This window comes from Dromiciops gliroides, chromosome 3 (genome assembly GCF_019393635.1).
Source record: "Dromiciops gliroides isolate mDroGli1 chromosome 3, mDroGli1.pri, whole genome shotgun sequence".
NCBI classification, from domain to species: domain Eukaryota; kingdom Metazoa; phylum Chordata; class Mammalia; order Microbiotheria; family Microbiotheriidae; genus Dromiciops; species Dromiciops gliroides.
Window position 1 is genome coordinate 552,429,079 of NC_057863.1, and position 19,416 is coordinate 552,448,494.

General features: G+C 40.4%; 1 protein-coding gene across 1 annotated transcript in view; it reads right to left on the reverse strand.

Annotated features, from left to right (window-relative positions):
• Nucleotides 1-19,416, reverse strand: part of TENM4 (teneurin transmembrane protein 4) — a 1,214,428-nt gene that overhangs the window by 988,684 nt on the left and 206,328 nt on the right. Inside the window, 1 exon segment of the mRNA XM_043992715.1 lies at nucleotides 14,881-14,928. The gene's annotated coding sequence lies outside the window, so the exon portion shown is untranslated.

Genomic DNA, 19,416 nt, shown 5'->3' on the forward strand with positions numbered 1-19,416 from the left:
CAGAGTTGAAACTGGAAAGGACCTCAACTGCCATCCAGTGCAACTCCCTAATTTTACAGATGAGGAAACTGAGGCCCAGGAATGGAAAATTACTTTCCCAAGATAACATAGGGAAGAGTGAGAGGCAGGATTTGAAATCATATCCTCAGATTCCAAGTGATAATGCTTCTCCCCAAAGTCCTTCACCCTGACCCCCAGTGCAGTGCCACACTATTTCCCTATAATTTCATTCTTATTTGTATAATGAATGAAAACTGAATGTGAAAGGTACATGAGAGATATCATCTAAGTGCTATGACAATGCTCATGAGGAAGAGCTCACTTCCTGCAGGGGCAATGGGGGAAGGCTTCCAGGAGGAGGTGACCTTCGATCTGGGGCCTTGGAAGATGGATAAGATTTTCACAGGCAGAAGTTTGAGGAAGCATTCTAGACCCAGAGGACGTCATGAATGGGGACCAAGGAGACAGGGCACCATGGAAGGAGTGGGAAGGACCCAAGTTGCTGGCTGAGCTGGAACCGGGCTTCAGGAACAGAGGTTTTGTACCTTCAGTATCACTTGACTGAACATCATTAGTGTTTACAGAAATATCACCAGAGAGCCCTTCACTCCTTTTCTTCCAAGGGAATCATACAGTGAGGGGGCCTGCTTTGGAACACTTCACATAGATATTAAAGTGTCATTAAAAGCTTTCTATATATTTCATCTCTCCCCATGCTGTTATTCCAAATAGAGCAGCAGCGACAGCTTAAAGCCTACTCTTCCCCCACCTCGCCCACGGATCCATTGATTCAAACCAATTCGGTCACCTCTTATTAAGCGCCAACTGTGTGTACTACATCAGTGCTAAGGATTCAAAGGTGAAATGTGAATTGGCCTCATTCTTTTTTTTTTTGGTTTTTTGTTTTGTTTTTTTTAGTGAGGCAATTGGGGTTAAGTGACTTGCCCAGGATCACACAGCTAGTAAGTGTTAAGTGTCTGAGGTGGGATTTGAACTCAGGTACTCCTGACTCCAGGGCTGGTGCTCTATCCACTGCACCACCTAGCTGCCCCGGCCTCATTCTTTAAAAAGCTTATTGTCTAATGGAGAGAAAAGTACACACAAATGACCTGCTTGGGAGACATCAGCAGGGAGCTGGGTTTGGAATCAGAAGACCTGGGTTCAATTGCCAACTCTGACCCTTACTAGGAGGCCGTGTGGTCGAGTGGGGAAAGCATGGGTTCTGGAACCCAAAGACCTGAATTTGAATCCTAGGTCAGATGTTTAATAACCATGTCACTTTGGGCAAATCACTTAGCCCCTTTGAGCCGCAGCTTCCTCACTTCTATGACAGGGTAGAAGAGATGGCTTCTATAGTTCTCCGAAGATCTGAATCTAGCTCCTGTAACTAAGTAAAAAAGAGAGATTCAACAAAAGTGATGCGAGTAAGAGTTTTAGGGAGGGAAGGATCACTTTCAGCTTTGGGGAAAGAATGAAATATTCTTTCATTCTATAAAAGTTGAGGCATAATGAGAGGCAATCATGAGATCTGTGACTACAGAGACTATTTCCAGCTTTGTCTCCAAATAGAAGAGCTTCTCGGATAAGCTTGAGGAGCTAATGCCACATAGACCTACCAAGCTTTAGGGGGGACATTGGTAAGCTGGAGGGAATCTTAGAGAACAACCAGGATACTGAAATGGATTGAAGCTGTTTACCTTGACCAAGAGAAGACTTAAAGAGACACATAATAGTACAAATAATACAAATAGTGCAAAGAGATACATAATAATACAAATACACCAACGCCTTTAATACAATGAATACAACAAAAGAAAAAGAATACAATGCATACAGTCAGCATGTAAAAAATGTTTATTTAGAACCTATATCAGATTGCTTGCTGTCTTGGGGAGGGGGGAGAGAAAACAAATTTGGAACTCAAAATCTTATAAAAATAAATGTTGAAAACTATCTTTACATGTACACTTTACATTTACATTTTATTACATTTACTACATGTACATTTTACATGTACATTTATATTTTACTATTAAGTAAAAAACAGTAAATGTTTGCTGACTGAATAAAGAATGATTAGTTTTGTTCTGCTTGGCCCCAGATAGAAGACCTAGAACCAGAAGAGGGGAGATACATAGAGGGAGGTTTTATCCCTATATTAGGAAGAATTTTCCATCTAGAACTGTCTAGTAATGGAATGAGCTGTCATGTGAAGTAATGAGTTGCTGATCCCTTGAGGTATTCCCATTGAAGCTAGATGCCACTTATCAGTATCACTGCTCCTTTAGGAAATATCCCAGTGGCTTGCTCATAGTAGGCCCTTGTTGGAAATATTGTAGTAGATATTCCTTATATTGTACAGTAAGATGCTACACTAGATGACTTCTAAGGTCCCTCCCAAATCTGAGATTCTAAGTTTGGGTGCCTGGCTAGGAGATTTTGAGATGGGAACAAGCCAAGAAATGCAGGCTTATATTTGTGAAAATGCATGCAGTAAGTTTTGGGGAACGGAGAAAGGAGTCTATATCAATGTATCAATGGATTACATAGAACTTTCTATCACCTAGTAGGGAGAGGGAGCAGAGGAAATCAGGAACAAGTCTGATGAAGCTGGGATGCTGGAGATGGAATGTTAAACTCCAGGAACAAGTAGGATGCATGAGGGTGGAATGATGTGAAATAAGTCTGGAGAGATTGGCTGGGGTCAGATTGGGAAGGGCTTTAAACGCAAGGCCAAGAAGTTATCTACTAAGTTTTTTTGAAAAGGTGAAGGAATATCATTAGATTTAGGATCATAGATTTAGAAAGTAAAGGGGGATCTTGGAGGCCATTGAGTCTAACCCCCTCATTTTATAGATATGGAAATAAAGGAATGTGGTATAAAGGGATTAAGCAACTGACCCAGAGTCACACATCTAATAAGTATAAGAGCCTTGATTTGAATCCTGACTTCACGACCAGCATTCCACCCATTGCCCCAGATGCATGAGCTTTAAGAATATTTTCGCACCTGAGTAGAGGATAGATTCAATACCAAGAAGCATTGGGATCCTGAATCATCAAAAATTAAATGATGCTAACTCCAGTAGATGATTCAGATTGCTCTCTATGACTGTGGTGTTCTTGAAGGGCAGGAGCCTTGTGTCACTCATCATCTGCATCAAAAGAGCTCGCATGTATATAGTGCTTACTCTGTGCCAGGTACTTGCTAAGCATTTTACAAATATCATCTCATTTGATTTTCACAACAACCCTGGCAGGGAAGTACTATTATTGTCACCATTTTACAATTGAGGAAACTGAGACAGACAGAAGTTAAGTGACTTGCCCAAGGTCACACAGCTAATATGTGTCTGAGGCTGGATTTGAACTCAGATTTTCCTGACTTCAGGTCTAGTACTTTATCCACTGCGCTACATTATCTCTGTTTCTTTTCTTCCTGAAATAAAAGGAATATAATTTCTTGAAGAAGAGAAAAAAGACACTTTTTTACCCACTGAAAATACCATAGGGCCCTGCACAGACAAGGTAGGTACACATAGAGAGCTTTTTGAATGAATGCTGAACAAGGGTTAAAGTCTTAAAAGAATATTTACATTACTACCCCTTCAGTTAGGCCTACAGTTCCATTAATCAGAACACATTCCCCAAAAGCATCAGTTAATAGAGGTTCCCCCATCTGTAGGCAGTATTTCTGTTGCAAAATGGACATTATATTATTTTCAAAGAATGCCGTCACTCAACAGCCTGGAAAAAAACAACAGCATAGCATAGTGGCATGTCATCTTCAGTGACAAAGAAGGATGGAAGAGAGGCAGGGGGATGGTGGAAAGGAAGAGGGCCCCAGAATCTTCCAAGTACATAAGCACTGTCTGACTCTTCTCACCAGTGTCACCACATTCTAAATGGATAGAGTGGGAAGAGCCCTTAATTCTGAGTCAGAGGGTCTGGTTTTGAGTCCTGCTCCACTCCTTGCCCACTTACTAGCTGTGTGACCCCAGACAAGTCACTTAACGCTGTTGCTTCAGTGTCCTCATTTGTAAAATGAGTTGGAGAAGGAAATAGCAAACCACACCACTATCATTGCTTACAAAATCCCAAATGGGGTCATGAAGAGTCAGACAGGACTGAATGACAACCACTCCTAACTACCTTCAGCACCACCCTCATATGGACAGCTGCCATAGTTTACTTAACTAGTTTCTCTGCCTCCAATTACTCCTCTCTCCCCACAAGTCTGGTCCTTAAATACAAGTCTAACCAGGTTGCCCTCTGTTCAAGATGTTTTAGTTGCTCCTCACTGCTTTTATGTTAAATATATATACTCCTTTATTTGTCACTTAAAACCCTTCACAATCTGTCTCCTGACTCTCTTTCCAGGCCGATTGCAAGTCCTCCCACCCGTTCTTGCAGTCAAGCTGGTCTGCTTTCTATCCCTCAGACATAACTTTCCATCTTCCACCTTCTTGCTATTGCAAAAGCTATCTTCCAGGCCTGGAATGCTCTCCCTCCTCATCTCTGTCTCTTAGAATTCCCTGTTTCCTTTAAATCTCAGCTCAGGCTCCATCTATTACATGAATCATTTACTAATCAAAGCCTGTTTATGGTAATTACTGGCTGTGTGACCTTGGGCAAATCATTTAACTTTCTTTATGTTTTCTCGAAGGCAAAAAGAGGGGATTATACTCCATGGACCTTGAGGTCCTTTCAAGTTAGAGGTACATAATCCCATTGATCCTGTAATCCAATACTGCCTCTTCCCATCTCCCACATTATCTTGCATTTACTTTTTATCTATTTTGTCTCTGCTTATATGTGGACATGTTACTCCCTGTTACTCCCCCCAGATATAATGTCAACTCCTGGTGGCCAGGGATGGTTTTAATTTTTATCTCTCTTCTCATAACAGTGTGTGGAACATAGGAAGTGAATGAATGAATTAATAAATGAATAAAACATTGATTAACTACTTACTCTGTTCAAAGCACAGTCTTAAGTGCTGGGGACACAAATAGAAAAGAAGGGCAGCCCCTGCTCTTAAGGAACTCACATTCTAAGGGAGGAGACAACACAACTGGAATTCAGGTGGGAACTGTCCATGGTCCTTACGGCTCAGCAGCAAAGCTGATGGGAATGATGCCTCTGCTTTAATATCATTATTCCCAGGGTTCTTGGACTCAGGGACTGGAGCTGCCCCATGGGGTCTGAGGGGAGATGGTGGTCAAGGTTGTGGGATGGTTTGACATGCCTGGCCCATAATGCCTCTTGTCTCTCCCTCTGGGTGTCCTGCTGCTTCAGTCTAGGTGGTCTTACCTGCACTGCTTGTGGAAGACGGTTGGCAGTTGGTGGGGAGGGCAAGTCTCTTGACCAAAGAAATTCCTTCCCAGGATGGTGGCTGTAAGGGATGGGCTGGAAACACAAATGGTAGTTCTGGGTTTGGGGCAGGGGGATGCTGACATTCTCAGGGCTCCTATACCTATCTCTCTTTTAGGCACAGTTGGGTGCTGGTTGTTGTTGATTAGTGCTGAGGAAGGGAGGCCTGTTCTGCACAATGATTTCTCCCATCAATGTTGAAAACAGGTCTTGTGGTTGGTGGGGCACTGCTCTTCCCAAGATTCTTAGGGTCAGGGTCCTGGGGTATGCGCATCAGGGTCTAAAGGGAAATAGTAGTGGTAGTGTTGATTTGACTTGCAGGACATATGCTTTGCTAGCACACTGGAGTGCTCAGCAGATGCTTGATGGCTGATTGATCAGTTAGACAAGTCATTTAACCTTTGTAATCTTCAGATGAAGAAATATCTGTAAATTGAGGAGTGGGCTCCAAACCCTTTAATGCTATAGTTGACAAGAGAGCTGACAATGTGGCAATAGTCTCCATAAAGCCCAGTATTCAAATCAATTCAATAAATGCCTACTATGTTCAAGGGGCAGCTAGGTGGTACAGTTTGCCAGGCCTGGAGGCAAGAAGACTCATCTTCTCGAGTTCAAATATGGCCTCAGACACTTACTACCTGGGTGACCCTGGGAAAGTCACTTAACCCTGTTTGCCTCAGTTTCTTCATCTATGAAATAAAGTGGGGAAAGAAATGTCAAACCAGTCCAGTATCTTTGCCAAGAAAACTCCAAAATTGGGTCATGAAAAGTCAGACACAACTGAAATTACTGAACCACCACCACCACAACAAAGGTGTTAGTGCAGCATCTGGCTTAGCTCAAGGTTTAGTGTAGATCATCTTGAAGGGAAGACATTTGCCCACACATGAAACACATGTATTTAATTTAATTCAATAAACACCTACTATGTTCAAAAGATTATGTTTGGTACAGAGTATATGAATATAAACAGTGACCCAGTCACTGCCCTCCAGATGATTACAATATAACATCAGGGATATGGCATACATTTAGAAAAAATGGATGATGAAATCATGCCCACTGATTATAAAACACACAGATATTAGATGGAACTAGACAAACAAAAAACTTTAATCCCAAGATATAAGCAGGTATGTGTGTTTGGGGGGGGGCTTACATTTAGTTGACTAGCATTTATAAGGGAATTGTAACTGCCTTTTGACCTCCAAAAAGGCTTTTCTTCACTAAAGTCCTCTTCTGATGCCTCTTTTTGGTGAGAAAAAGCCTGGGTACTCAAAGGCTATCCCAACATGACAAAGGTCCCCATGAACTGGAAATACTTTGAATCCAGGCGAAGTGACAGACCGTGTGTCTGTCATTCCAAGACAAGTCCATTTTTTCCTTTTCTCTCTCTCTCTCTCTCTCTCTCTCTCTCTCTCTCTCTCTCTCTCTCTTTCTCTCTCACACACACACACACACACACACACACACACACACAATTCATGGAGCCTATCTACAGAGAAATTAAGATTTGTACTTGTGGGAAAATATAAGGACAGTCAGAATGCAGGACGAGAAAGAGCCCTGGATTTGGTTTCACAAGCCCTGAGTTCCAATCTCACATCTGCTACTTATGTATGACCCTAGTCAAGTCACTTCCTTTCTCTGATCCTCAGTTTCCTCACCTATAAAATGACAGGTTTATACAAAATGATCCTTCCTGATGGAAAACCTGTATATTCATGGACCTTTAAGAGATCTGAAGAAAGGAACTGCTGTAACTGACCTTTTATTTTGAGGTAATAAACTGATAACTGGCATTAGCCACTTTACAGTTTTCAAAACACTCTATACACATTTTCTTCTTTTCAGCCTCAAAAAATCTCTATGAGGTTGGGCTTAGGGGTATTATTATTGCCAGCTCACAGATGAAGAAATTAAGTTTCAGAGAGGGAAAACCACTTGCCTATGTTCACAGCGTTAGTTAAGTATCAGGGATGGGATTCGAACCTGACGCTACATCTCACATTCTCTCCAGTAGGTGTAACTAGCATTCCCCAAATTACCACAGTTTGCCAAATGTATCTTCCTTGAAGGATGAAGATGACAGATAATAGCTTGGATGCTCAGCACTAAGGCTTAGGTTGGTACCCAAATGATTATGCAAAGCTGTAGGCAATGAGCCAGCTGGACAGACAACAATGGGCTCATTCATCATGAGCTGTAACGAGGCCATTATTCGGCTACAGGATCAGTACCATCCTCCAGCCCTGACAAAATGCTGGTTGATTGTGAAGGGTCCTGCACAAGCAAAGCATCTTTTTTTTTTTTTTTAAAAGTGCTATTATCAAATGAGATGGATAACGGGAAGGGCAAAGGGCTCTCGCACACTCAGCTGGGAGAGAACTAAATTATTGATAGTTATCCCACTCATTAAAGCAGGAGGTGCTCAGACTGAGATGGAGATCTTCAGCCCACCAGACAGGGGATAAGCCCCCTGTGTGTATGTGTCAATACTTAGCCTCAACTCTGAGCAATCCTTAAACTTCGACATTCCTAAACTAATCTTCTATGTCAGCTAAGCCAGTATGGTAGAGTCCTGGCCTTAGAGGGAGTAGATCTGGGTTTAAATTCTATCTCTGGGGGGCAGCTAGGTGGCATAGTGGATAGAGCATCGGCCCTGGATTCAGGAGTACCTGAGTCCAAATCCGGCCTCAGACATTTGACACTTACTAGCTGTGTGACCCTGGGCAAGTCACTTAACCCCCACTGCCCCACAAAAAAACCAAAACAAAACAAATAAATTCTATCTCTGACAGTTCTTGGTTATGAAAGGGACTTCAATAAGTCAGACGTGGAATTTGAACCTGGCTTCTCTAATTCGTCTCATTTCCTTGTTTTACTATACTACACAAGCATGCTCATGTGAGTATACACACACACACACACACACACACACACACACACACACACTGTCTTTTAGTGGCTTTTCAGAAAAAAAGAAGTGAAAGATCATTCACCTGCTCATAAAGAAACCTGGAATAGCTGGCCACAGTACCCCATAGAACGAAGCAGCTTATTCTCATAAGTCCCCAGTGGTTGATAATGGGAGCTAATCTCATAAAGTCATCAAAGTTGGCAACAAGAATCAGCAGCTGCTATGAGGCCAAAGAAAACTCTTTGGTCTTAAGACTACTCCCCAAACTTGGATGACCATTCCTCAAGAAAGATGATGGTGACGATGGTGGTGGTGGTGATGGTTATGATGATGATGAAGGTGGTGGTAATGATGAAGATGATAAAAATAACTTACATTACAAAGTCCTTTACATATGCAATTTCATTCAGAGATATACCTCAAATCTGTTCCAGTACTCCCTTGGGCAAGCATGAGTATTGGCCCTTCCATTTCCCATCAGAAGTTCTATGATTTATGACCCAAGACAAGTTCTTGGAGACTATGCAATTTCTATCCCTGTGTACTTTTTAGGACTACTGTGAAGATCATAGAGGATGAGTTTTAGAAAGGGAGTAAAAAAATCTGAGTTTAAGTACTAACTGATTGGCCATTTGACCTTGGGTGAGTCACTTCCTTTGTCTGGGCCTCCATCCCTTAATCTATAAAATGAGAGTTCTGGGTTAGATCTTTTAGTTATCATCCAGCTTTAGCTCCCCATCCCTCCTCAGAGTTCCCAAGACATTTCCTGTCTAGTTCTCATTCAGTAATTAGATTCCCTTGTGACATCTCTAGTCCCACCATTACATTGCTATTTATCTTCTATATAACAATAAACCCCAACCCCAAGTTTTTTCAGTGTGTGCTGCCTCCTTTCTACCTGAGGGTGGCTGCCCTGCTGCCTGCTTCTTCCTATGTCCTCTGTGCCAATAGTGCTTTGCCCAAAGTAATCACTCATAGAAAACTTCAAGTCTTTGAGGTGGAAGGGTCCCCTTATGGGTCACCAACCCCATGCTGTTGCCTGAGAGAATGAATGCCCTTCACTGCAGGCCTTAGAAGTGGCCATGCAGTCTCTACTCAGGCTGAGAAAGGGAGTAAATCAGAAGAAGCCAAGGAGGCCCTGAGGCAGATTAAACTCCCATTCAGATATTTGGCCCCATCCAGGTCTTAGAAGGTGTGGTTATGTATAATGCAATTTGTAATGTAAAACAGAGTACCTTGGGGAAAGGAAATTGTCCCTTTTGCCCCTAGGCTAACAAACCTAGTTTAGCCTGATGGCTTGAGACCTGGAATAGGATGTATAGGAAGGAGGGGGGGGTGAGGGAAGGGGACTCTCAACCTTACCCTCCTTTCCTGTTCCTAAAGGGTTTGTATCAGAGGAACTTTGAGTTGTCCTCCAACTTGGAGATTATAAGAATCCAGGACTTCATAACACGGACATTCAAGTGTCTTTATAGGCCGAGGGCAAATGAGTCCTCCTGAAAAGACTGCACATTCAGGGAAATGTTCATATGCCAATACCCCACCACTGACAATTCCTGCCCCAGATACCAGGGATTTATGGCAGAGGATTTCACTGTATCACAAAGGCACTATGAAGGCATTTGGCAAGCAAGGCTCCCGATCTGACCAAATGAAAGTTAGAGAACAATCTAGCTATTTATTTTTCAAGTTGTTCACTTTCTCTTTGTGGTAACTTGAAATATCTAATAAAAACTTGCATGTTATAACAACAACAACAACAAAGGACAACTTCTATTTCTAGAGCTCTTGAAGAATTTCAAAGTACTAACCTGACAAAAACCCTGTCGGGAGTGGGGAGCCGAATATCATTATGTCCATTTTAAAGATGAAGAAACTGAGGTTCAGGAGTTTGCTTCAGGGTTACACAGCTAGAATGCATGGTCTTCTCTTTCCTTTTACCATGGTGCCTACTTTCTATAGCAAGAGCTCTCCTTACTGAATGTCACACTGGCGTACTCAGATCCTGATTCCTCTCTGGCATTAAGAAAAAACAAAACCCAACAACAAACAAACAAATGAACAAAAGAAGGACGAAGCAGGGTTGGTGCACCCATTGCCAATTGGTAGGTAGGGGCAGAAATCCAACAGAAATCCAGAGATGAAATGGAGAGCATCCAAGAGGTCTAGGTGTTCCCAGTTAAAAACATGTATGCTCATGTGTACACAGATACAACACACAGATAGAAGAAGAAAAGGGAGAAAATTCAGCTTTCTGCTCACCAACCTTTCATTTGAAACAAATGAATTGGCTGCCTGTGGCTTGAACTCACAAGGGGTCAATTATTCTGCCATGATGAAAATCACGTGTTGTTTCATTGTCTTGCATAAGATTAAGCTCCATATGATGAAACGAGTAATTGGTCAATGAGGTCTTAAAGGAAGACAATCAAAAATTAATTTCTTCACTGTCATCTAAGACCTTCCACTGCTACAATCCAATTTGAGAGCAGGCAGGCAGTTGTCCTATGGGTGAAGGTTAAGGTGGCAATATTGGACTGGTAGTCAGAAAGAACTGAGTTTAAATCCTATCCCAGATACTTATTAACTATGTGAACCTGGGCAAATTGCTTAACTTCTGTCTACCTCAGTTTTCACAGCTATAAAATGTATATACTAAAAATACCTATTTTCCAGGACTGCTGTGAGGATCAAATAAGATAACATAGGGAAAGTGCTTTGTAAATCTAAAGTGCTATATAAATGCTAGCTATCATTATGATGGGGCAACCAAGTGGTACAGTGGATAGAGTGCTGGGCCTGGAGTCAGGAAGATTCATCTTCCTGAGTTCAAATCTGGCCTCAAACACTTAGTGCCTGTGGTACCCTGGGCAAGTCACTTTACCCCATTTGCCTCAGTTTCCTCATCTGAAAAATGAGCTAGAGAAGGAAATGACAGACTGTTTCAGTATTTTTGCCAAGAAAACCCCAAATGGGTCTAAGAAGAGTTGGACATGACTGAAACAACTGAATATTATTATGATGAAATTGGAGACTGATGAGAAATGACCATTGAATTTCCTGAATAATTTCTTATATCATAAGAGGAAGTGAATTATGCTATATGAGTTGGACATTTTGCCCCTATTAAGGTCTAGAAAATGGAGATAAAGAAAGCTGCTATAGTGGTGAAGCCAATCTTTCACAAGTACTTCTGTTCAGATTAATTTTATTAGCATAACATTGAGGCCATCTAAATTTCCTCATCACCAACTGAGACACTCTTCATCTGTCCTTCCTCCTTTCTTCCTTTCTCTTCCCTTCCCTTCCCTGGATCTTTGAAAAATACTATGCCTAGCAATGTGCTAGGTCCTGGAATAGAAAGAAATGATAATCCCCTTACTGTCCTAAAGGTAGGAAATAGGTGACTTTTGGAAGCTACACTGCAAACTATCAGTATTCAAGCCACTGACTTTCTGTCTTGGTTTTCCCATCTGTGAAATGGGTATAATAGAAATCTAGAATCTGAAAGTACCTAAGAGATCATCTATTCTGCTCCTATGTCCACCTTACCCATTCCTGAAGAATTCCACAGAGCAGAAAATCAAAACCCAGAGAGGGAGAGGAAACAGAGGCCAAGAGGCAAAATCTTTTAACCAGGGTCACATGGCTAAACAACGTTTAAGGCAGGATCTGAACTCAGGTGCTGATTCTAAGTCTAATATTCCATCCACCACCCTCTCTAGCTGTCTCACACAAGCATTAGCTGTGACTTGTTTACATGTATATTCTTGTAATGTGGACTGATAACTTTGTTGCTTAATTCACTCACAAGAACAATTCTGTCTCCCTTCTCTGAAAGATAATAGCCCTGGGAACCTAACCTCCCCAGGAGCCCCAAAGGATGGCATTCAATTTGCTGTAAGAATTAGCTTTCACTGGAGGTAAGCTTCCTTCAGTGTCAAACATTTTGAAGAGCTGGTCCTGAATGTTGAGAACTTAAGAAACACACACACACACACACACACACACACACACACACTTGGTCTCCATCCGGACCCTTGAAGCTCTCCCTGACCCTGACAGAAAAGCCACCAGCCAAGTATTAGTTTCCTCAGAATTCCATCCAAACAAAGAGGCTTCCTCACGTTACCTGCTGGGATAATGTAAGAAACAGGATCGTCTGGTTTGGGGGCCACGTGAAACTAGAGTTTGTGACTCTTGAAAGGGTTCGAGGCCAAGACAGGAGATCAGATCAAGGTCCCGGGAACTGTTGAGAGGAAGAGAGAAAGGGACAGAGGGAGGCCAGGGGAGAAGAGCTTTTCAAGAGCAGAATGAATAGTGGCAGCATTCATCCAGTAACAATGAGGAGGGCAAGGAGGAACTCCTGAATACAAGCCAGCTTGAAAGGGCGGATGGCCTCCTATTGCACTTGGGTAGTTTGATGATGTTGATTAAAAGTTTTATGGGGTCTAGATGGAGAGCTATGCCCTTCAATACTATTTCCCTCCCTCTTATAGATGAAGGACCTCCCAGGGACTAGTATATACATGTTTATACATGGACACACTAACAATGATCTGAATACAGGCCAAACTCTGCCCCCACCACTCCTCAGGGTCTCCATGTTATATATGTGCTCTTAGTACACAATGGATGAAAATGAAGTTGTTGAAAATGAAGACACTGGCAATAATAAAAAAGAAGTAAAAGAAATCGGTTTGACTTGAAAGAAATGTAAAAAACAACCATAATAAAAAGTGTGTTGAATTTAATGTCAAAAGATCTGGGTTCAAATCCTGACTCTGATATTCTTATGTGTCACCTTGGTGACTTCATTGCTAAAAGTGAAAGGATTAGACCAGATGATCTCTAAGGCACCTTCTGGTTTTAAGTTCTATAATGTTCTGAATATATTTTAAATATGTTAATTTTGTAGTCACTTCTCCTAGTAAATTTACATGTTTATTTATTCCATCCCCTACAAAAAATTTCATTTTATCTATTCAGTCTTTATTCAAGAACCATCTATATCTTGGTTAAAATAGTAAATGTTAATATACTATATCTATATCTGTATGTGTAAATATGTATGTGTGTATGTATATATGCGTGAATATAGATATAAATACACTTAAATAACATATTTTGTACACAGAATATATAACATAATATGTATATTATATAATTATCACTATATATCATTAATTAATATATTACATATCATTAATAGATTAAAAATTAATATGATGTCATTAAGATATATTATAATCTATCATATATTGTATAATTAATGCATAAGGATATGTTATAGAATTATAAATATATAATATTATCTAATACATACTAATATATTATAGAATTATTAATCTCTAACATTATACCATATAATTATTTATCCTTTATATGGTCAATATAATTATTAATACATAATATTGTCAGTAATAGAATTATTACTCTATATTATTTAATATTATATATATATATATACATACAGATCAACAATTAATGAATGGTGGATACCTGCTGAGTGACAGAACAAGAAGTATAGGATATAATAGATAGAGTGCTTGACTTGGAGATAGGGAAGCCCACATTCTAATCCTTCCTTACATGCTTACTGGCTGTGAGACTCCGGGGAAGATGTTTAACCCCTCTGGGCCTCTGTTTCCTCTTCTGTAAAAGGAGGGGATTGGATCTGAAGGCCTCAAAGATCCATTCTTTCCATCTCTAAACCTTTTGGGTTTTGAGTCAGATAGTCTGAGTTTAAATCAAGCTCTTCATAATGACTGTCTGTTCTTGGACAAGTTATTTAGTCTCTCTTGGCCTCAGTTTCCTCGTTTAGATAGTAAAGGTGTTGGGCTAGATAATAACCATTGCCCTTTCCAACTATTTCTCTGTCTCTCTCCCCCTTCTGTGTATGTATGAATATGTGTGTATCTACACATATGTGTGTATATACATAAATACTTATGTGGAGGTGTATCATCATTGAACCTAAGAATTGGAGGAAACCTTAGATCATCTTGTTCAACCCATAGCTGCATAGGAATGTATTCTGTGACATTCCTAGCAGGTGGTCTTCTCTCTTCTAAGTCAGACTTCCAGAAAATGGGAATTCATGACTTACTGAGATCATGCTTTGTAAGTTTTTCATTGCATCAAGAGAAAATTTGTTTCTATGAAACATCTACCCACTGCTCTTTGCTCTGCTTTCTGGTGCCAAGCAGTACCAATCTGAATACTTTTCTACATGACAGCCTTTAGGACAGTATAAGACAATAACTTGGTACTAAGTCCCATGATAAAGTGAGAGGAGCACGGGGTTCTATTTCCAGTGTTGTTACTGACTCACTGAGTGACTCTAGGCTAGTCACTCCCCCTTTGAACCTTGGTGTCTTTATCTATAAAACAGAGATAATAGCACTTGCACAGTATCACTGTGAAGAAAGTGCTTTGTGAAGTTTAAGACCCCATAGGAGATGAAAAACAAAAAGGACAAGCAGTATACTCTATTCCATAAACCACATGGCAGCCACTTAGAAAAATTCAGAAATAGGGAAGATTAGGCCACGAGAGGCTTAGTCTGAGAGAAAAAATGGACTTACTGTTTGATGAACAGATCACTTCTGCAATCCAATGTTCAGTTTTGCCATCTGAGAAAAGAAAGATAACCACACTTAGTCCTTGAGATTCTCAGAATGAATTACAACAGAGAAATAAAAAACCGTGGATGAGCAAAGTATTGTATCTGGCGCTGAGGGAGTTACAAAGTTGCTACTGAGCATACCTGCCCTCAAGGAGCATATTATTTAAATATCCAATATAATAACATCCAAGAACATAAAAAGAAACAATACAGTTAGTGAATCTTTGTCTTTATCACTCAACATCATACAATTTCACTTGATTTGAATAGGAATCTTTTCTTTAACATGCCCGAGAAGTGATCATTCAGCTTCAATGAAAGGATCCATTGATCAGAAACCCATTACTTCTAGAGGCAGTCCATTCATCTTTTGGAGAACTCTAATTATTAGCAAGTATTGGTTTTTTCTCCTTATTTCAAGCATAAATCTGACTCTTGGCCACCTCCATCTATTGGTTCTGGTCCTACTCTCTAAGGCCAAGCAGATCAAAACCAATCCCTCTTCCACAAAACAATATTTCTGATATTTGAAGACAACTATCATGCCCATCCTAAGTTTTGTCTTCTCCAGGCCAGAAGGTCCCCAATTTTTTTTTTTTTTAGTGAGGCAATTGGGGTTAAGTGACTTGCCCAGGGTCACATAGCTAGTAAGTGTTAAGTGTCTGAGGCCGGATTTGAACTCAGGTACTCCTGACTCCAGGGCCAGTGCTCCATCCACTGTGCCACCTAGCTGCCTCTAGCCCCCAATTCTTTTAACTATTAAATGGTATAGTTTTCTGTTTCCACCCTTTCCACCCTACCTTCTCCACCATATTGGTTGCCTTCTGCTATATGTGTTCTAGTTTATCAGCATCCTTCCTAAAATATGGTGCCCAGAATCTAGCACTTAATGTTTTGACCAGAGAAAACAGTGGAACTCCCTATCCTGGACACTGTGTCCCTCAAAATGGAGCCTAATTTCATGTCAGTATCCATGGCTAATGTGTTCCACTCTTGATTCAGCTGCCACTTAGACTCATCTAAAGTAGAGAAGTTGTCAAACATCCCAGAGCAGCCAGATTAAGATGTAATTGGGAAATGTTTAACAAAACAAATAAAAATACAATACAACATAGATAATGATCATTTGTGATTTTCTAAGTTAATATATGGCCCCAGGAGTCTATTTCTATTTCAGTTTGACACTAGTGGAAAGCATAGGTATGTCCAGATCCTGAGGCCCAAGGACACCCTATTACCTATAGAATCATATGATAAGGTTCCCCCTTTTCTATATTTTCCACTCTTCTTAAAATTTATCACCCTCCATGCACTGTACAATCCAGGTCTACTGGACCACTTGCTGTTCTTTACACATCATACTCCATCACCCAGCCCTCTGCCTTTCCCTAGATTCACAACCATGCCTAAAATGCTCTTTCTTCTTTTAGTATCCCTGGCAACCCTTTAGTATCTCTGGCTTCTTAGTATCTCAGGACTCAGCTCCACTTCCTGCCTTCTTCAAAAGGATTTTCCTCCAAGTTCTTAGTATGTTTCCCACACAGAGTACCTTCTAAATACTCTCTATATATCTTGTAAGCACTTGGTCATTTTCAAGTTTATGTTTCCCATTAGAATTTAAGCTCCTTGAGGTCAAGGGCTGTTTTTTAACTTTTTTGGTATCCTCAGAGATTAGCAGTACCTGGCATATAATAAGCACTTAGTAAATACTTGTTGACCGACTCACCCCGAGTTATTAGTATACTAAAATTCATGGTTCTTAAAAAAACTAATAACCTTTTGTCTAACCATGCAATTCCTACCTATGAATATTAAAGTGGATCTATCAATTCAATCCATGTGGGAGAAAGATGAGGGAGTCAATGAGGAGAAAGTCAAATCAGGCACTAAGAGAGGCTTTCTTATTTTGTTTTAATTGAACTAAGCTTCCATTTTCTGTCTTTTGGTTTTCAGTTAATTGCTATGAATTTTTTATAGTGACATTACAAACTAGCTGAAATTCCTACAGAAAGAGTTCACGTTTTCTATCTGTTTAAAGGCTCCTGTGTATAGCCTAAACCTGAGGCCATACACTACTCCAAAATGGTAAGGCCCAACTGCTCCCCTCCTTTCCTCCTCCCTCCCTCTGACAAGGCAGGGTGGCTCTGAATGAAGCAAATGAATTGGTATAGTTGTTTGGCAAGGTATTTTAGCTATTATCAACCATCTGTTTTAACAGGTTTGCTCAGGGGCCTAGATTTTTGTTAAAATCACAGGGCGCATGGTATTTTTTACAAGTTCATTCATTCATTCATTCATTCACTCACAAGATCGTTGGATTTAGCGATAGTAGACATCTTCATATTTACTTCAACTTCTTCATTTTATGGTTCTAACTCTAAAGCCTAATGCATCCTCCTCTTCACTTTCCTCCCCTTACCCAAACTTCACAGAGCACTTTGCTTATACTTACTTACAGTTATCGTGTTTTCTTTTGTAAGAATAATTGCATATATTTCACATTCTCTTTCCCTTCTCCCTCCCCAGGTTGTGATCTCAAGGAGGTAATATACTATTTCTTTATTTGTTCACCCAACACCCATCACAGTGCATTGTGCATAGTTGGCACTTATTATATATTTATTGAATTGTACTGGGGAAAAAACTCTTTAGGAGAAATCTCAAAGAAGGTTTGGAGGTAAAGAGAGGATGTTAACTAGAAAGGGACAAAAAGGTTATTAAATGTTGATAAAAAGACAGATATATTAGGTCAGAGCAATGAACAATAATAATAACTTAGATATGAGGAAGTCAGAGATGCACAGGAAGACTCATATAAACTGATGCAGAATACTGCAAGGGCTATGGGTTATGGGTTGGTTTTTTAACTGTCTTTCTTTGTTACAAGGGAGCATTCTGTGAAGGTAGAAAAGGGTAAACTGGGAAATATCTAGAGTGTAAAAAGTAAAAGACTTCAATAAACTTTTAAAAAGCATATTTATGGTGCTTTACAATTTATAAAAGTATTTCCTTGCATTTTCACCCCTTTTCATAGGTGAAAAACCTGAGGCTTAGGAAGGGAAACACATTTTCCCAGAGTCACATGGCAGCTAAGAGCTAGTTGCCTAGAAATTAGGGAAGATGGCCTGTTAACGTTGGGAGCTATCTTTCAGTCACAGTGGTCACCTCTGATGACATGATGCTTCTGCCTCTGTCTTTGCACATATGTTTTCCTTCCACTCTCATGCAAGAATCAGAAGAAAGATGGGAACAGCTAATGCTGGAGAAGTAAAGCACAAATCCCCTCCTTACCGAAGACACATCAAAGAAACCAAATAGCCAGTGTTCCAATAATTAAAAGTTGACTTTCGACTTAGTGTTTCTGCCAAGATATTCCTCTCTTTATTAACTCCATAAAATGTTTTTTCATTTTGTTTTGTTTTGCTTTACAAAATCTCATTCCAGCCAAGGGGAATCTAACATAGGTCTTCGAGATGAAAAACACTTAAAATCATCTGGTTCAACCCCCTCATTTTACCAATGACATGATGGATCACCAGAAAGTGGGAGCAGCTTGCATGAGGTCACATGTAGAACATGGCAGACCTTGTGTTTAAAAAGCACTGATATATTCATCCATTCATTTCATGAGCTTTTATAAAGCAGTGACAATGTGTGAGACCCTGGCCTGGGTTCTAGGAATGTAATGGGAAAAAAAAACCAACAACAACATGGTCACTACCCGCCAGGAGATGATGTGTTGTCGGTCTATGGCCTTTTTGCTTCCTGGGATGACAGATTAGTTAGGCTCATCAATTTGCTCAGTGAAGCTTGGTCAGTTGTAAATGTGTCCTTCTAAGATTAAAAAAAGACTCAAATCAGCAAGGAAGATTTCATCAGAAAAACAGCTCTTTTGTTGTGAAACCTTCAGTAACTGTGTCCTAAATCCTCAGAGGAACTGGAAATCTCTCCTTTGGCTCTTTGCTTTACCACTTCCATTTCAGGCCTTTGGATTTTAGCATTCATGAGAAACGTTGGCTTCTAAACCAATCTGGCACCTGGTTAACATTCACTCAGGTTTGTATCGGAACCCCACCCCTCCATCTTCTAGGAGGAAGGAGTCTTTACCCACATCCCCCCTTTTCTCCCACCTAATAAATGGCTTGTCCTCTCTCCCATGGGGATATGATATTTTAAATTTCTAGACTGTAAGCTCTTTGAGGGCAGGGCCTGGGTCTTATTCTAATCTTAGTACCTCTCACAGGGCCTAGCACTGTGTTCTGGACACAGAAGGCATTTCATAAATATTTGTAGAATGAATGAATGTGGAATTGGGGATCTTCCTCTTAATACATGCTAAGCCTTGTGCACTCTCTGCCAGATGTCTGAGCAGCAAACATTCTCCTCCTGGGACCAGCATTCAGTAGTTTCTAGCATCATCAGAATTGGTTCTGAATTTTTTTTCCCCCAGGCTGGCCTCCTGCTGCCTATGAAGGTCCCTAGCAGATGCTCACTT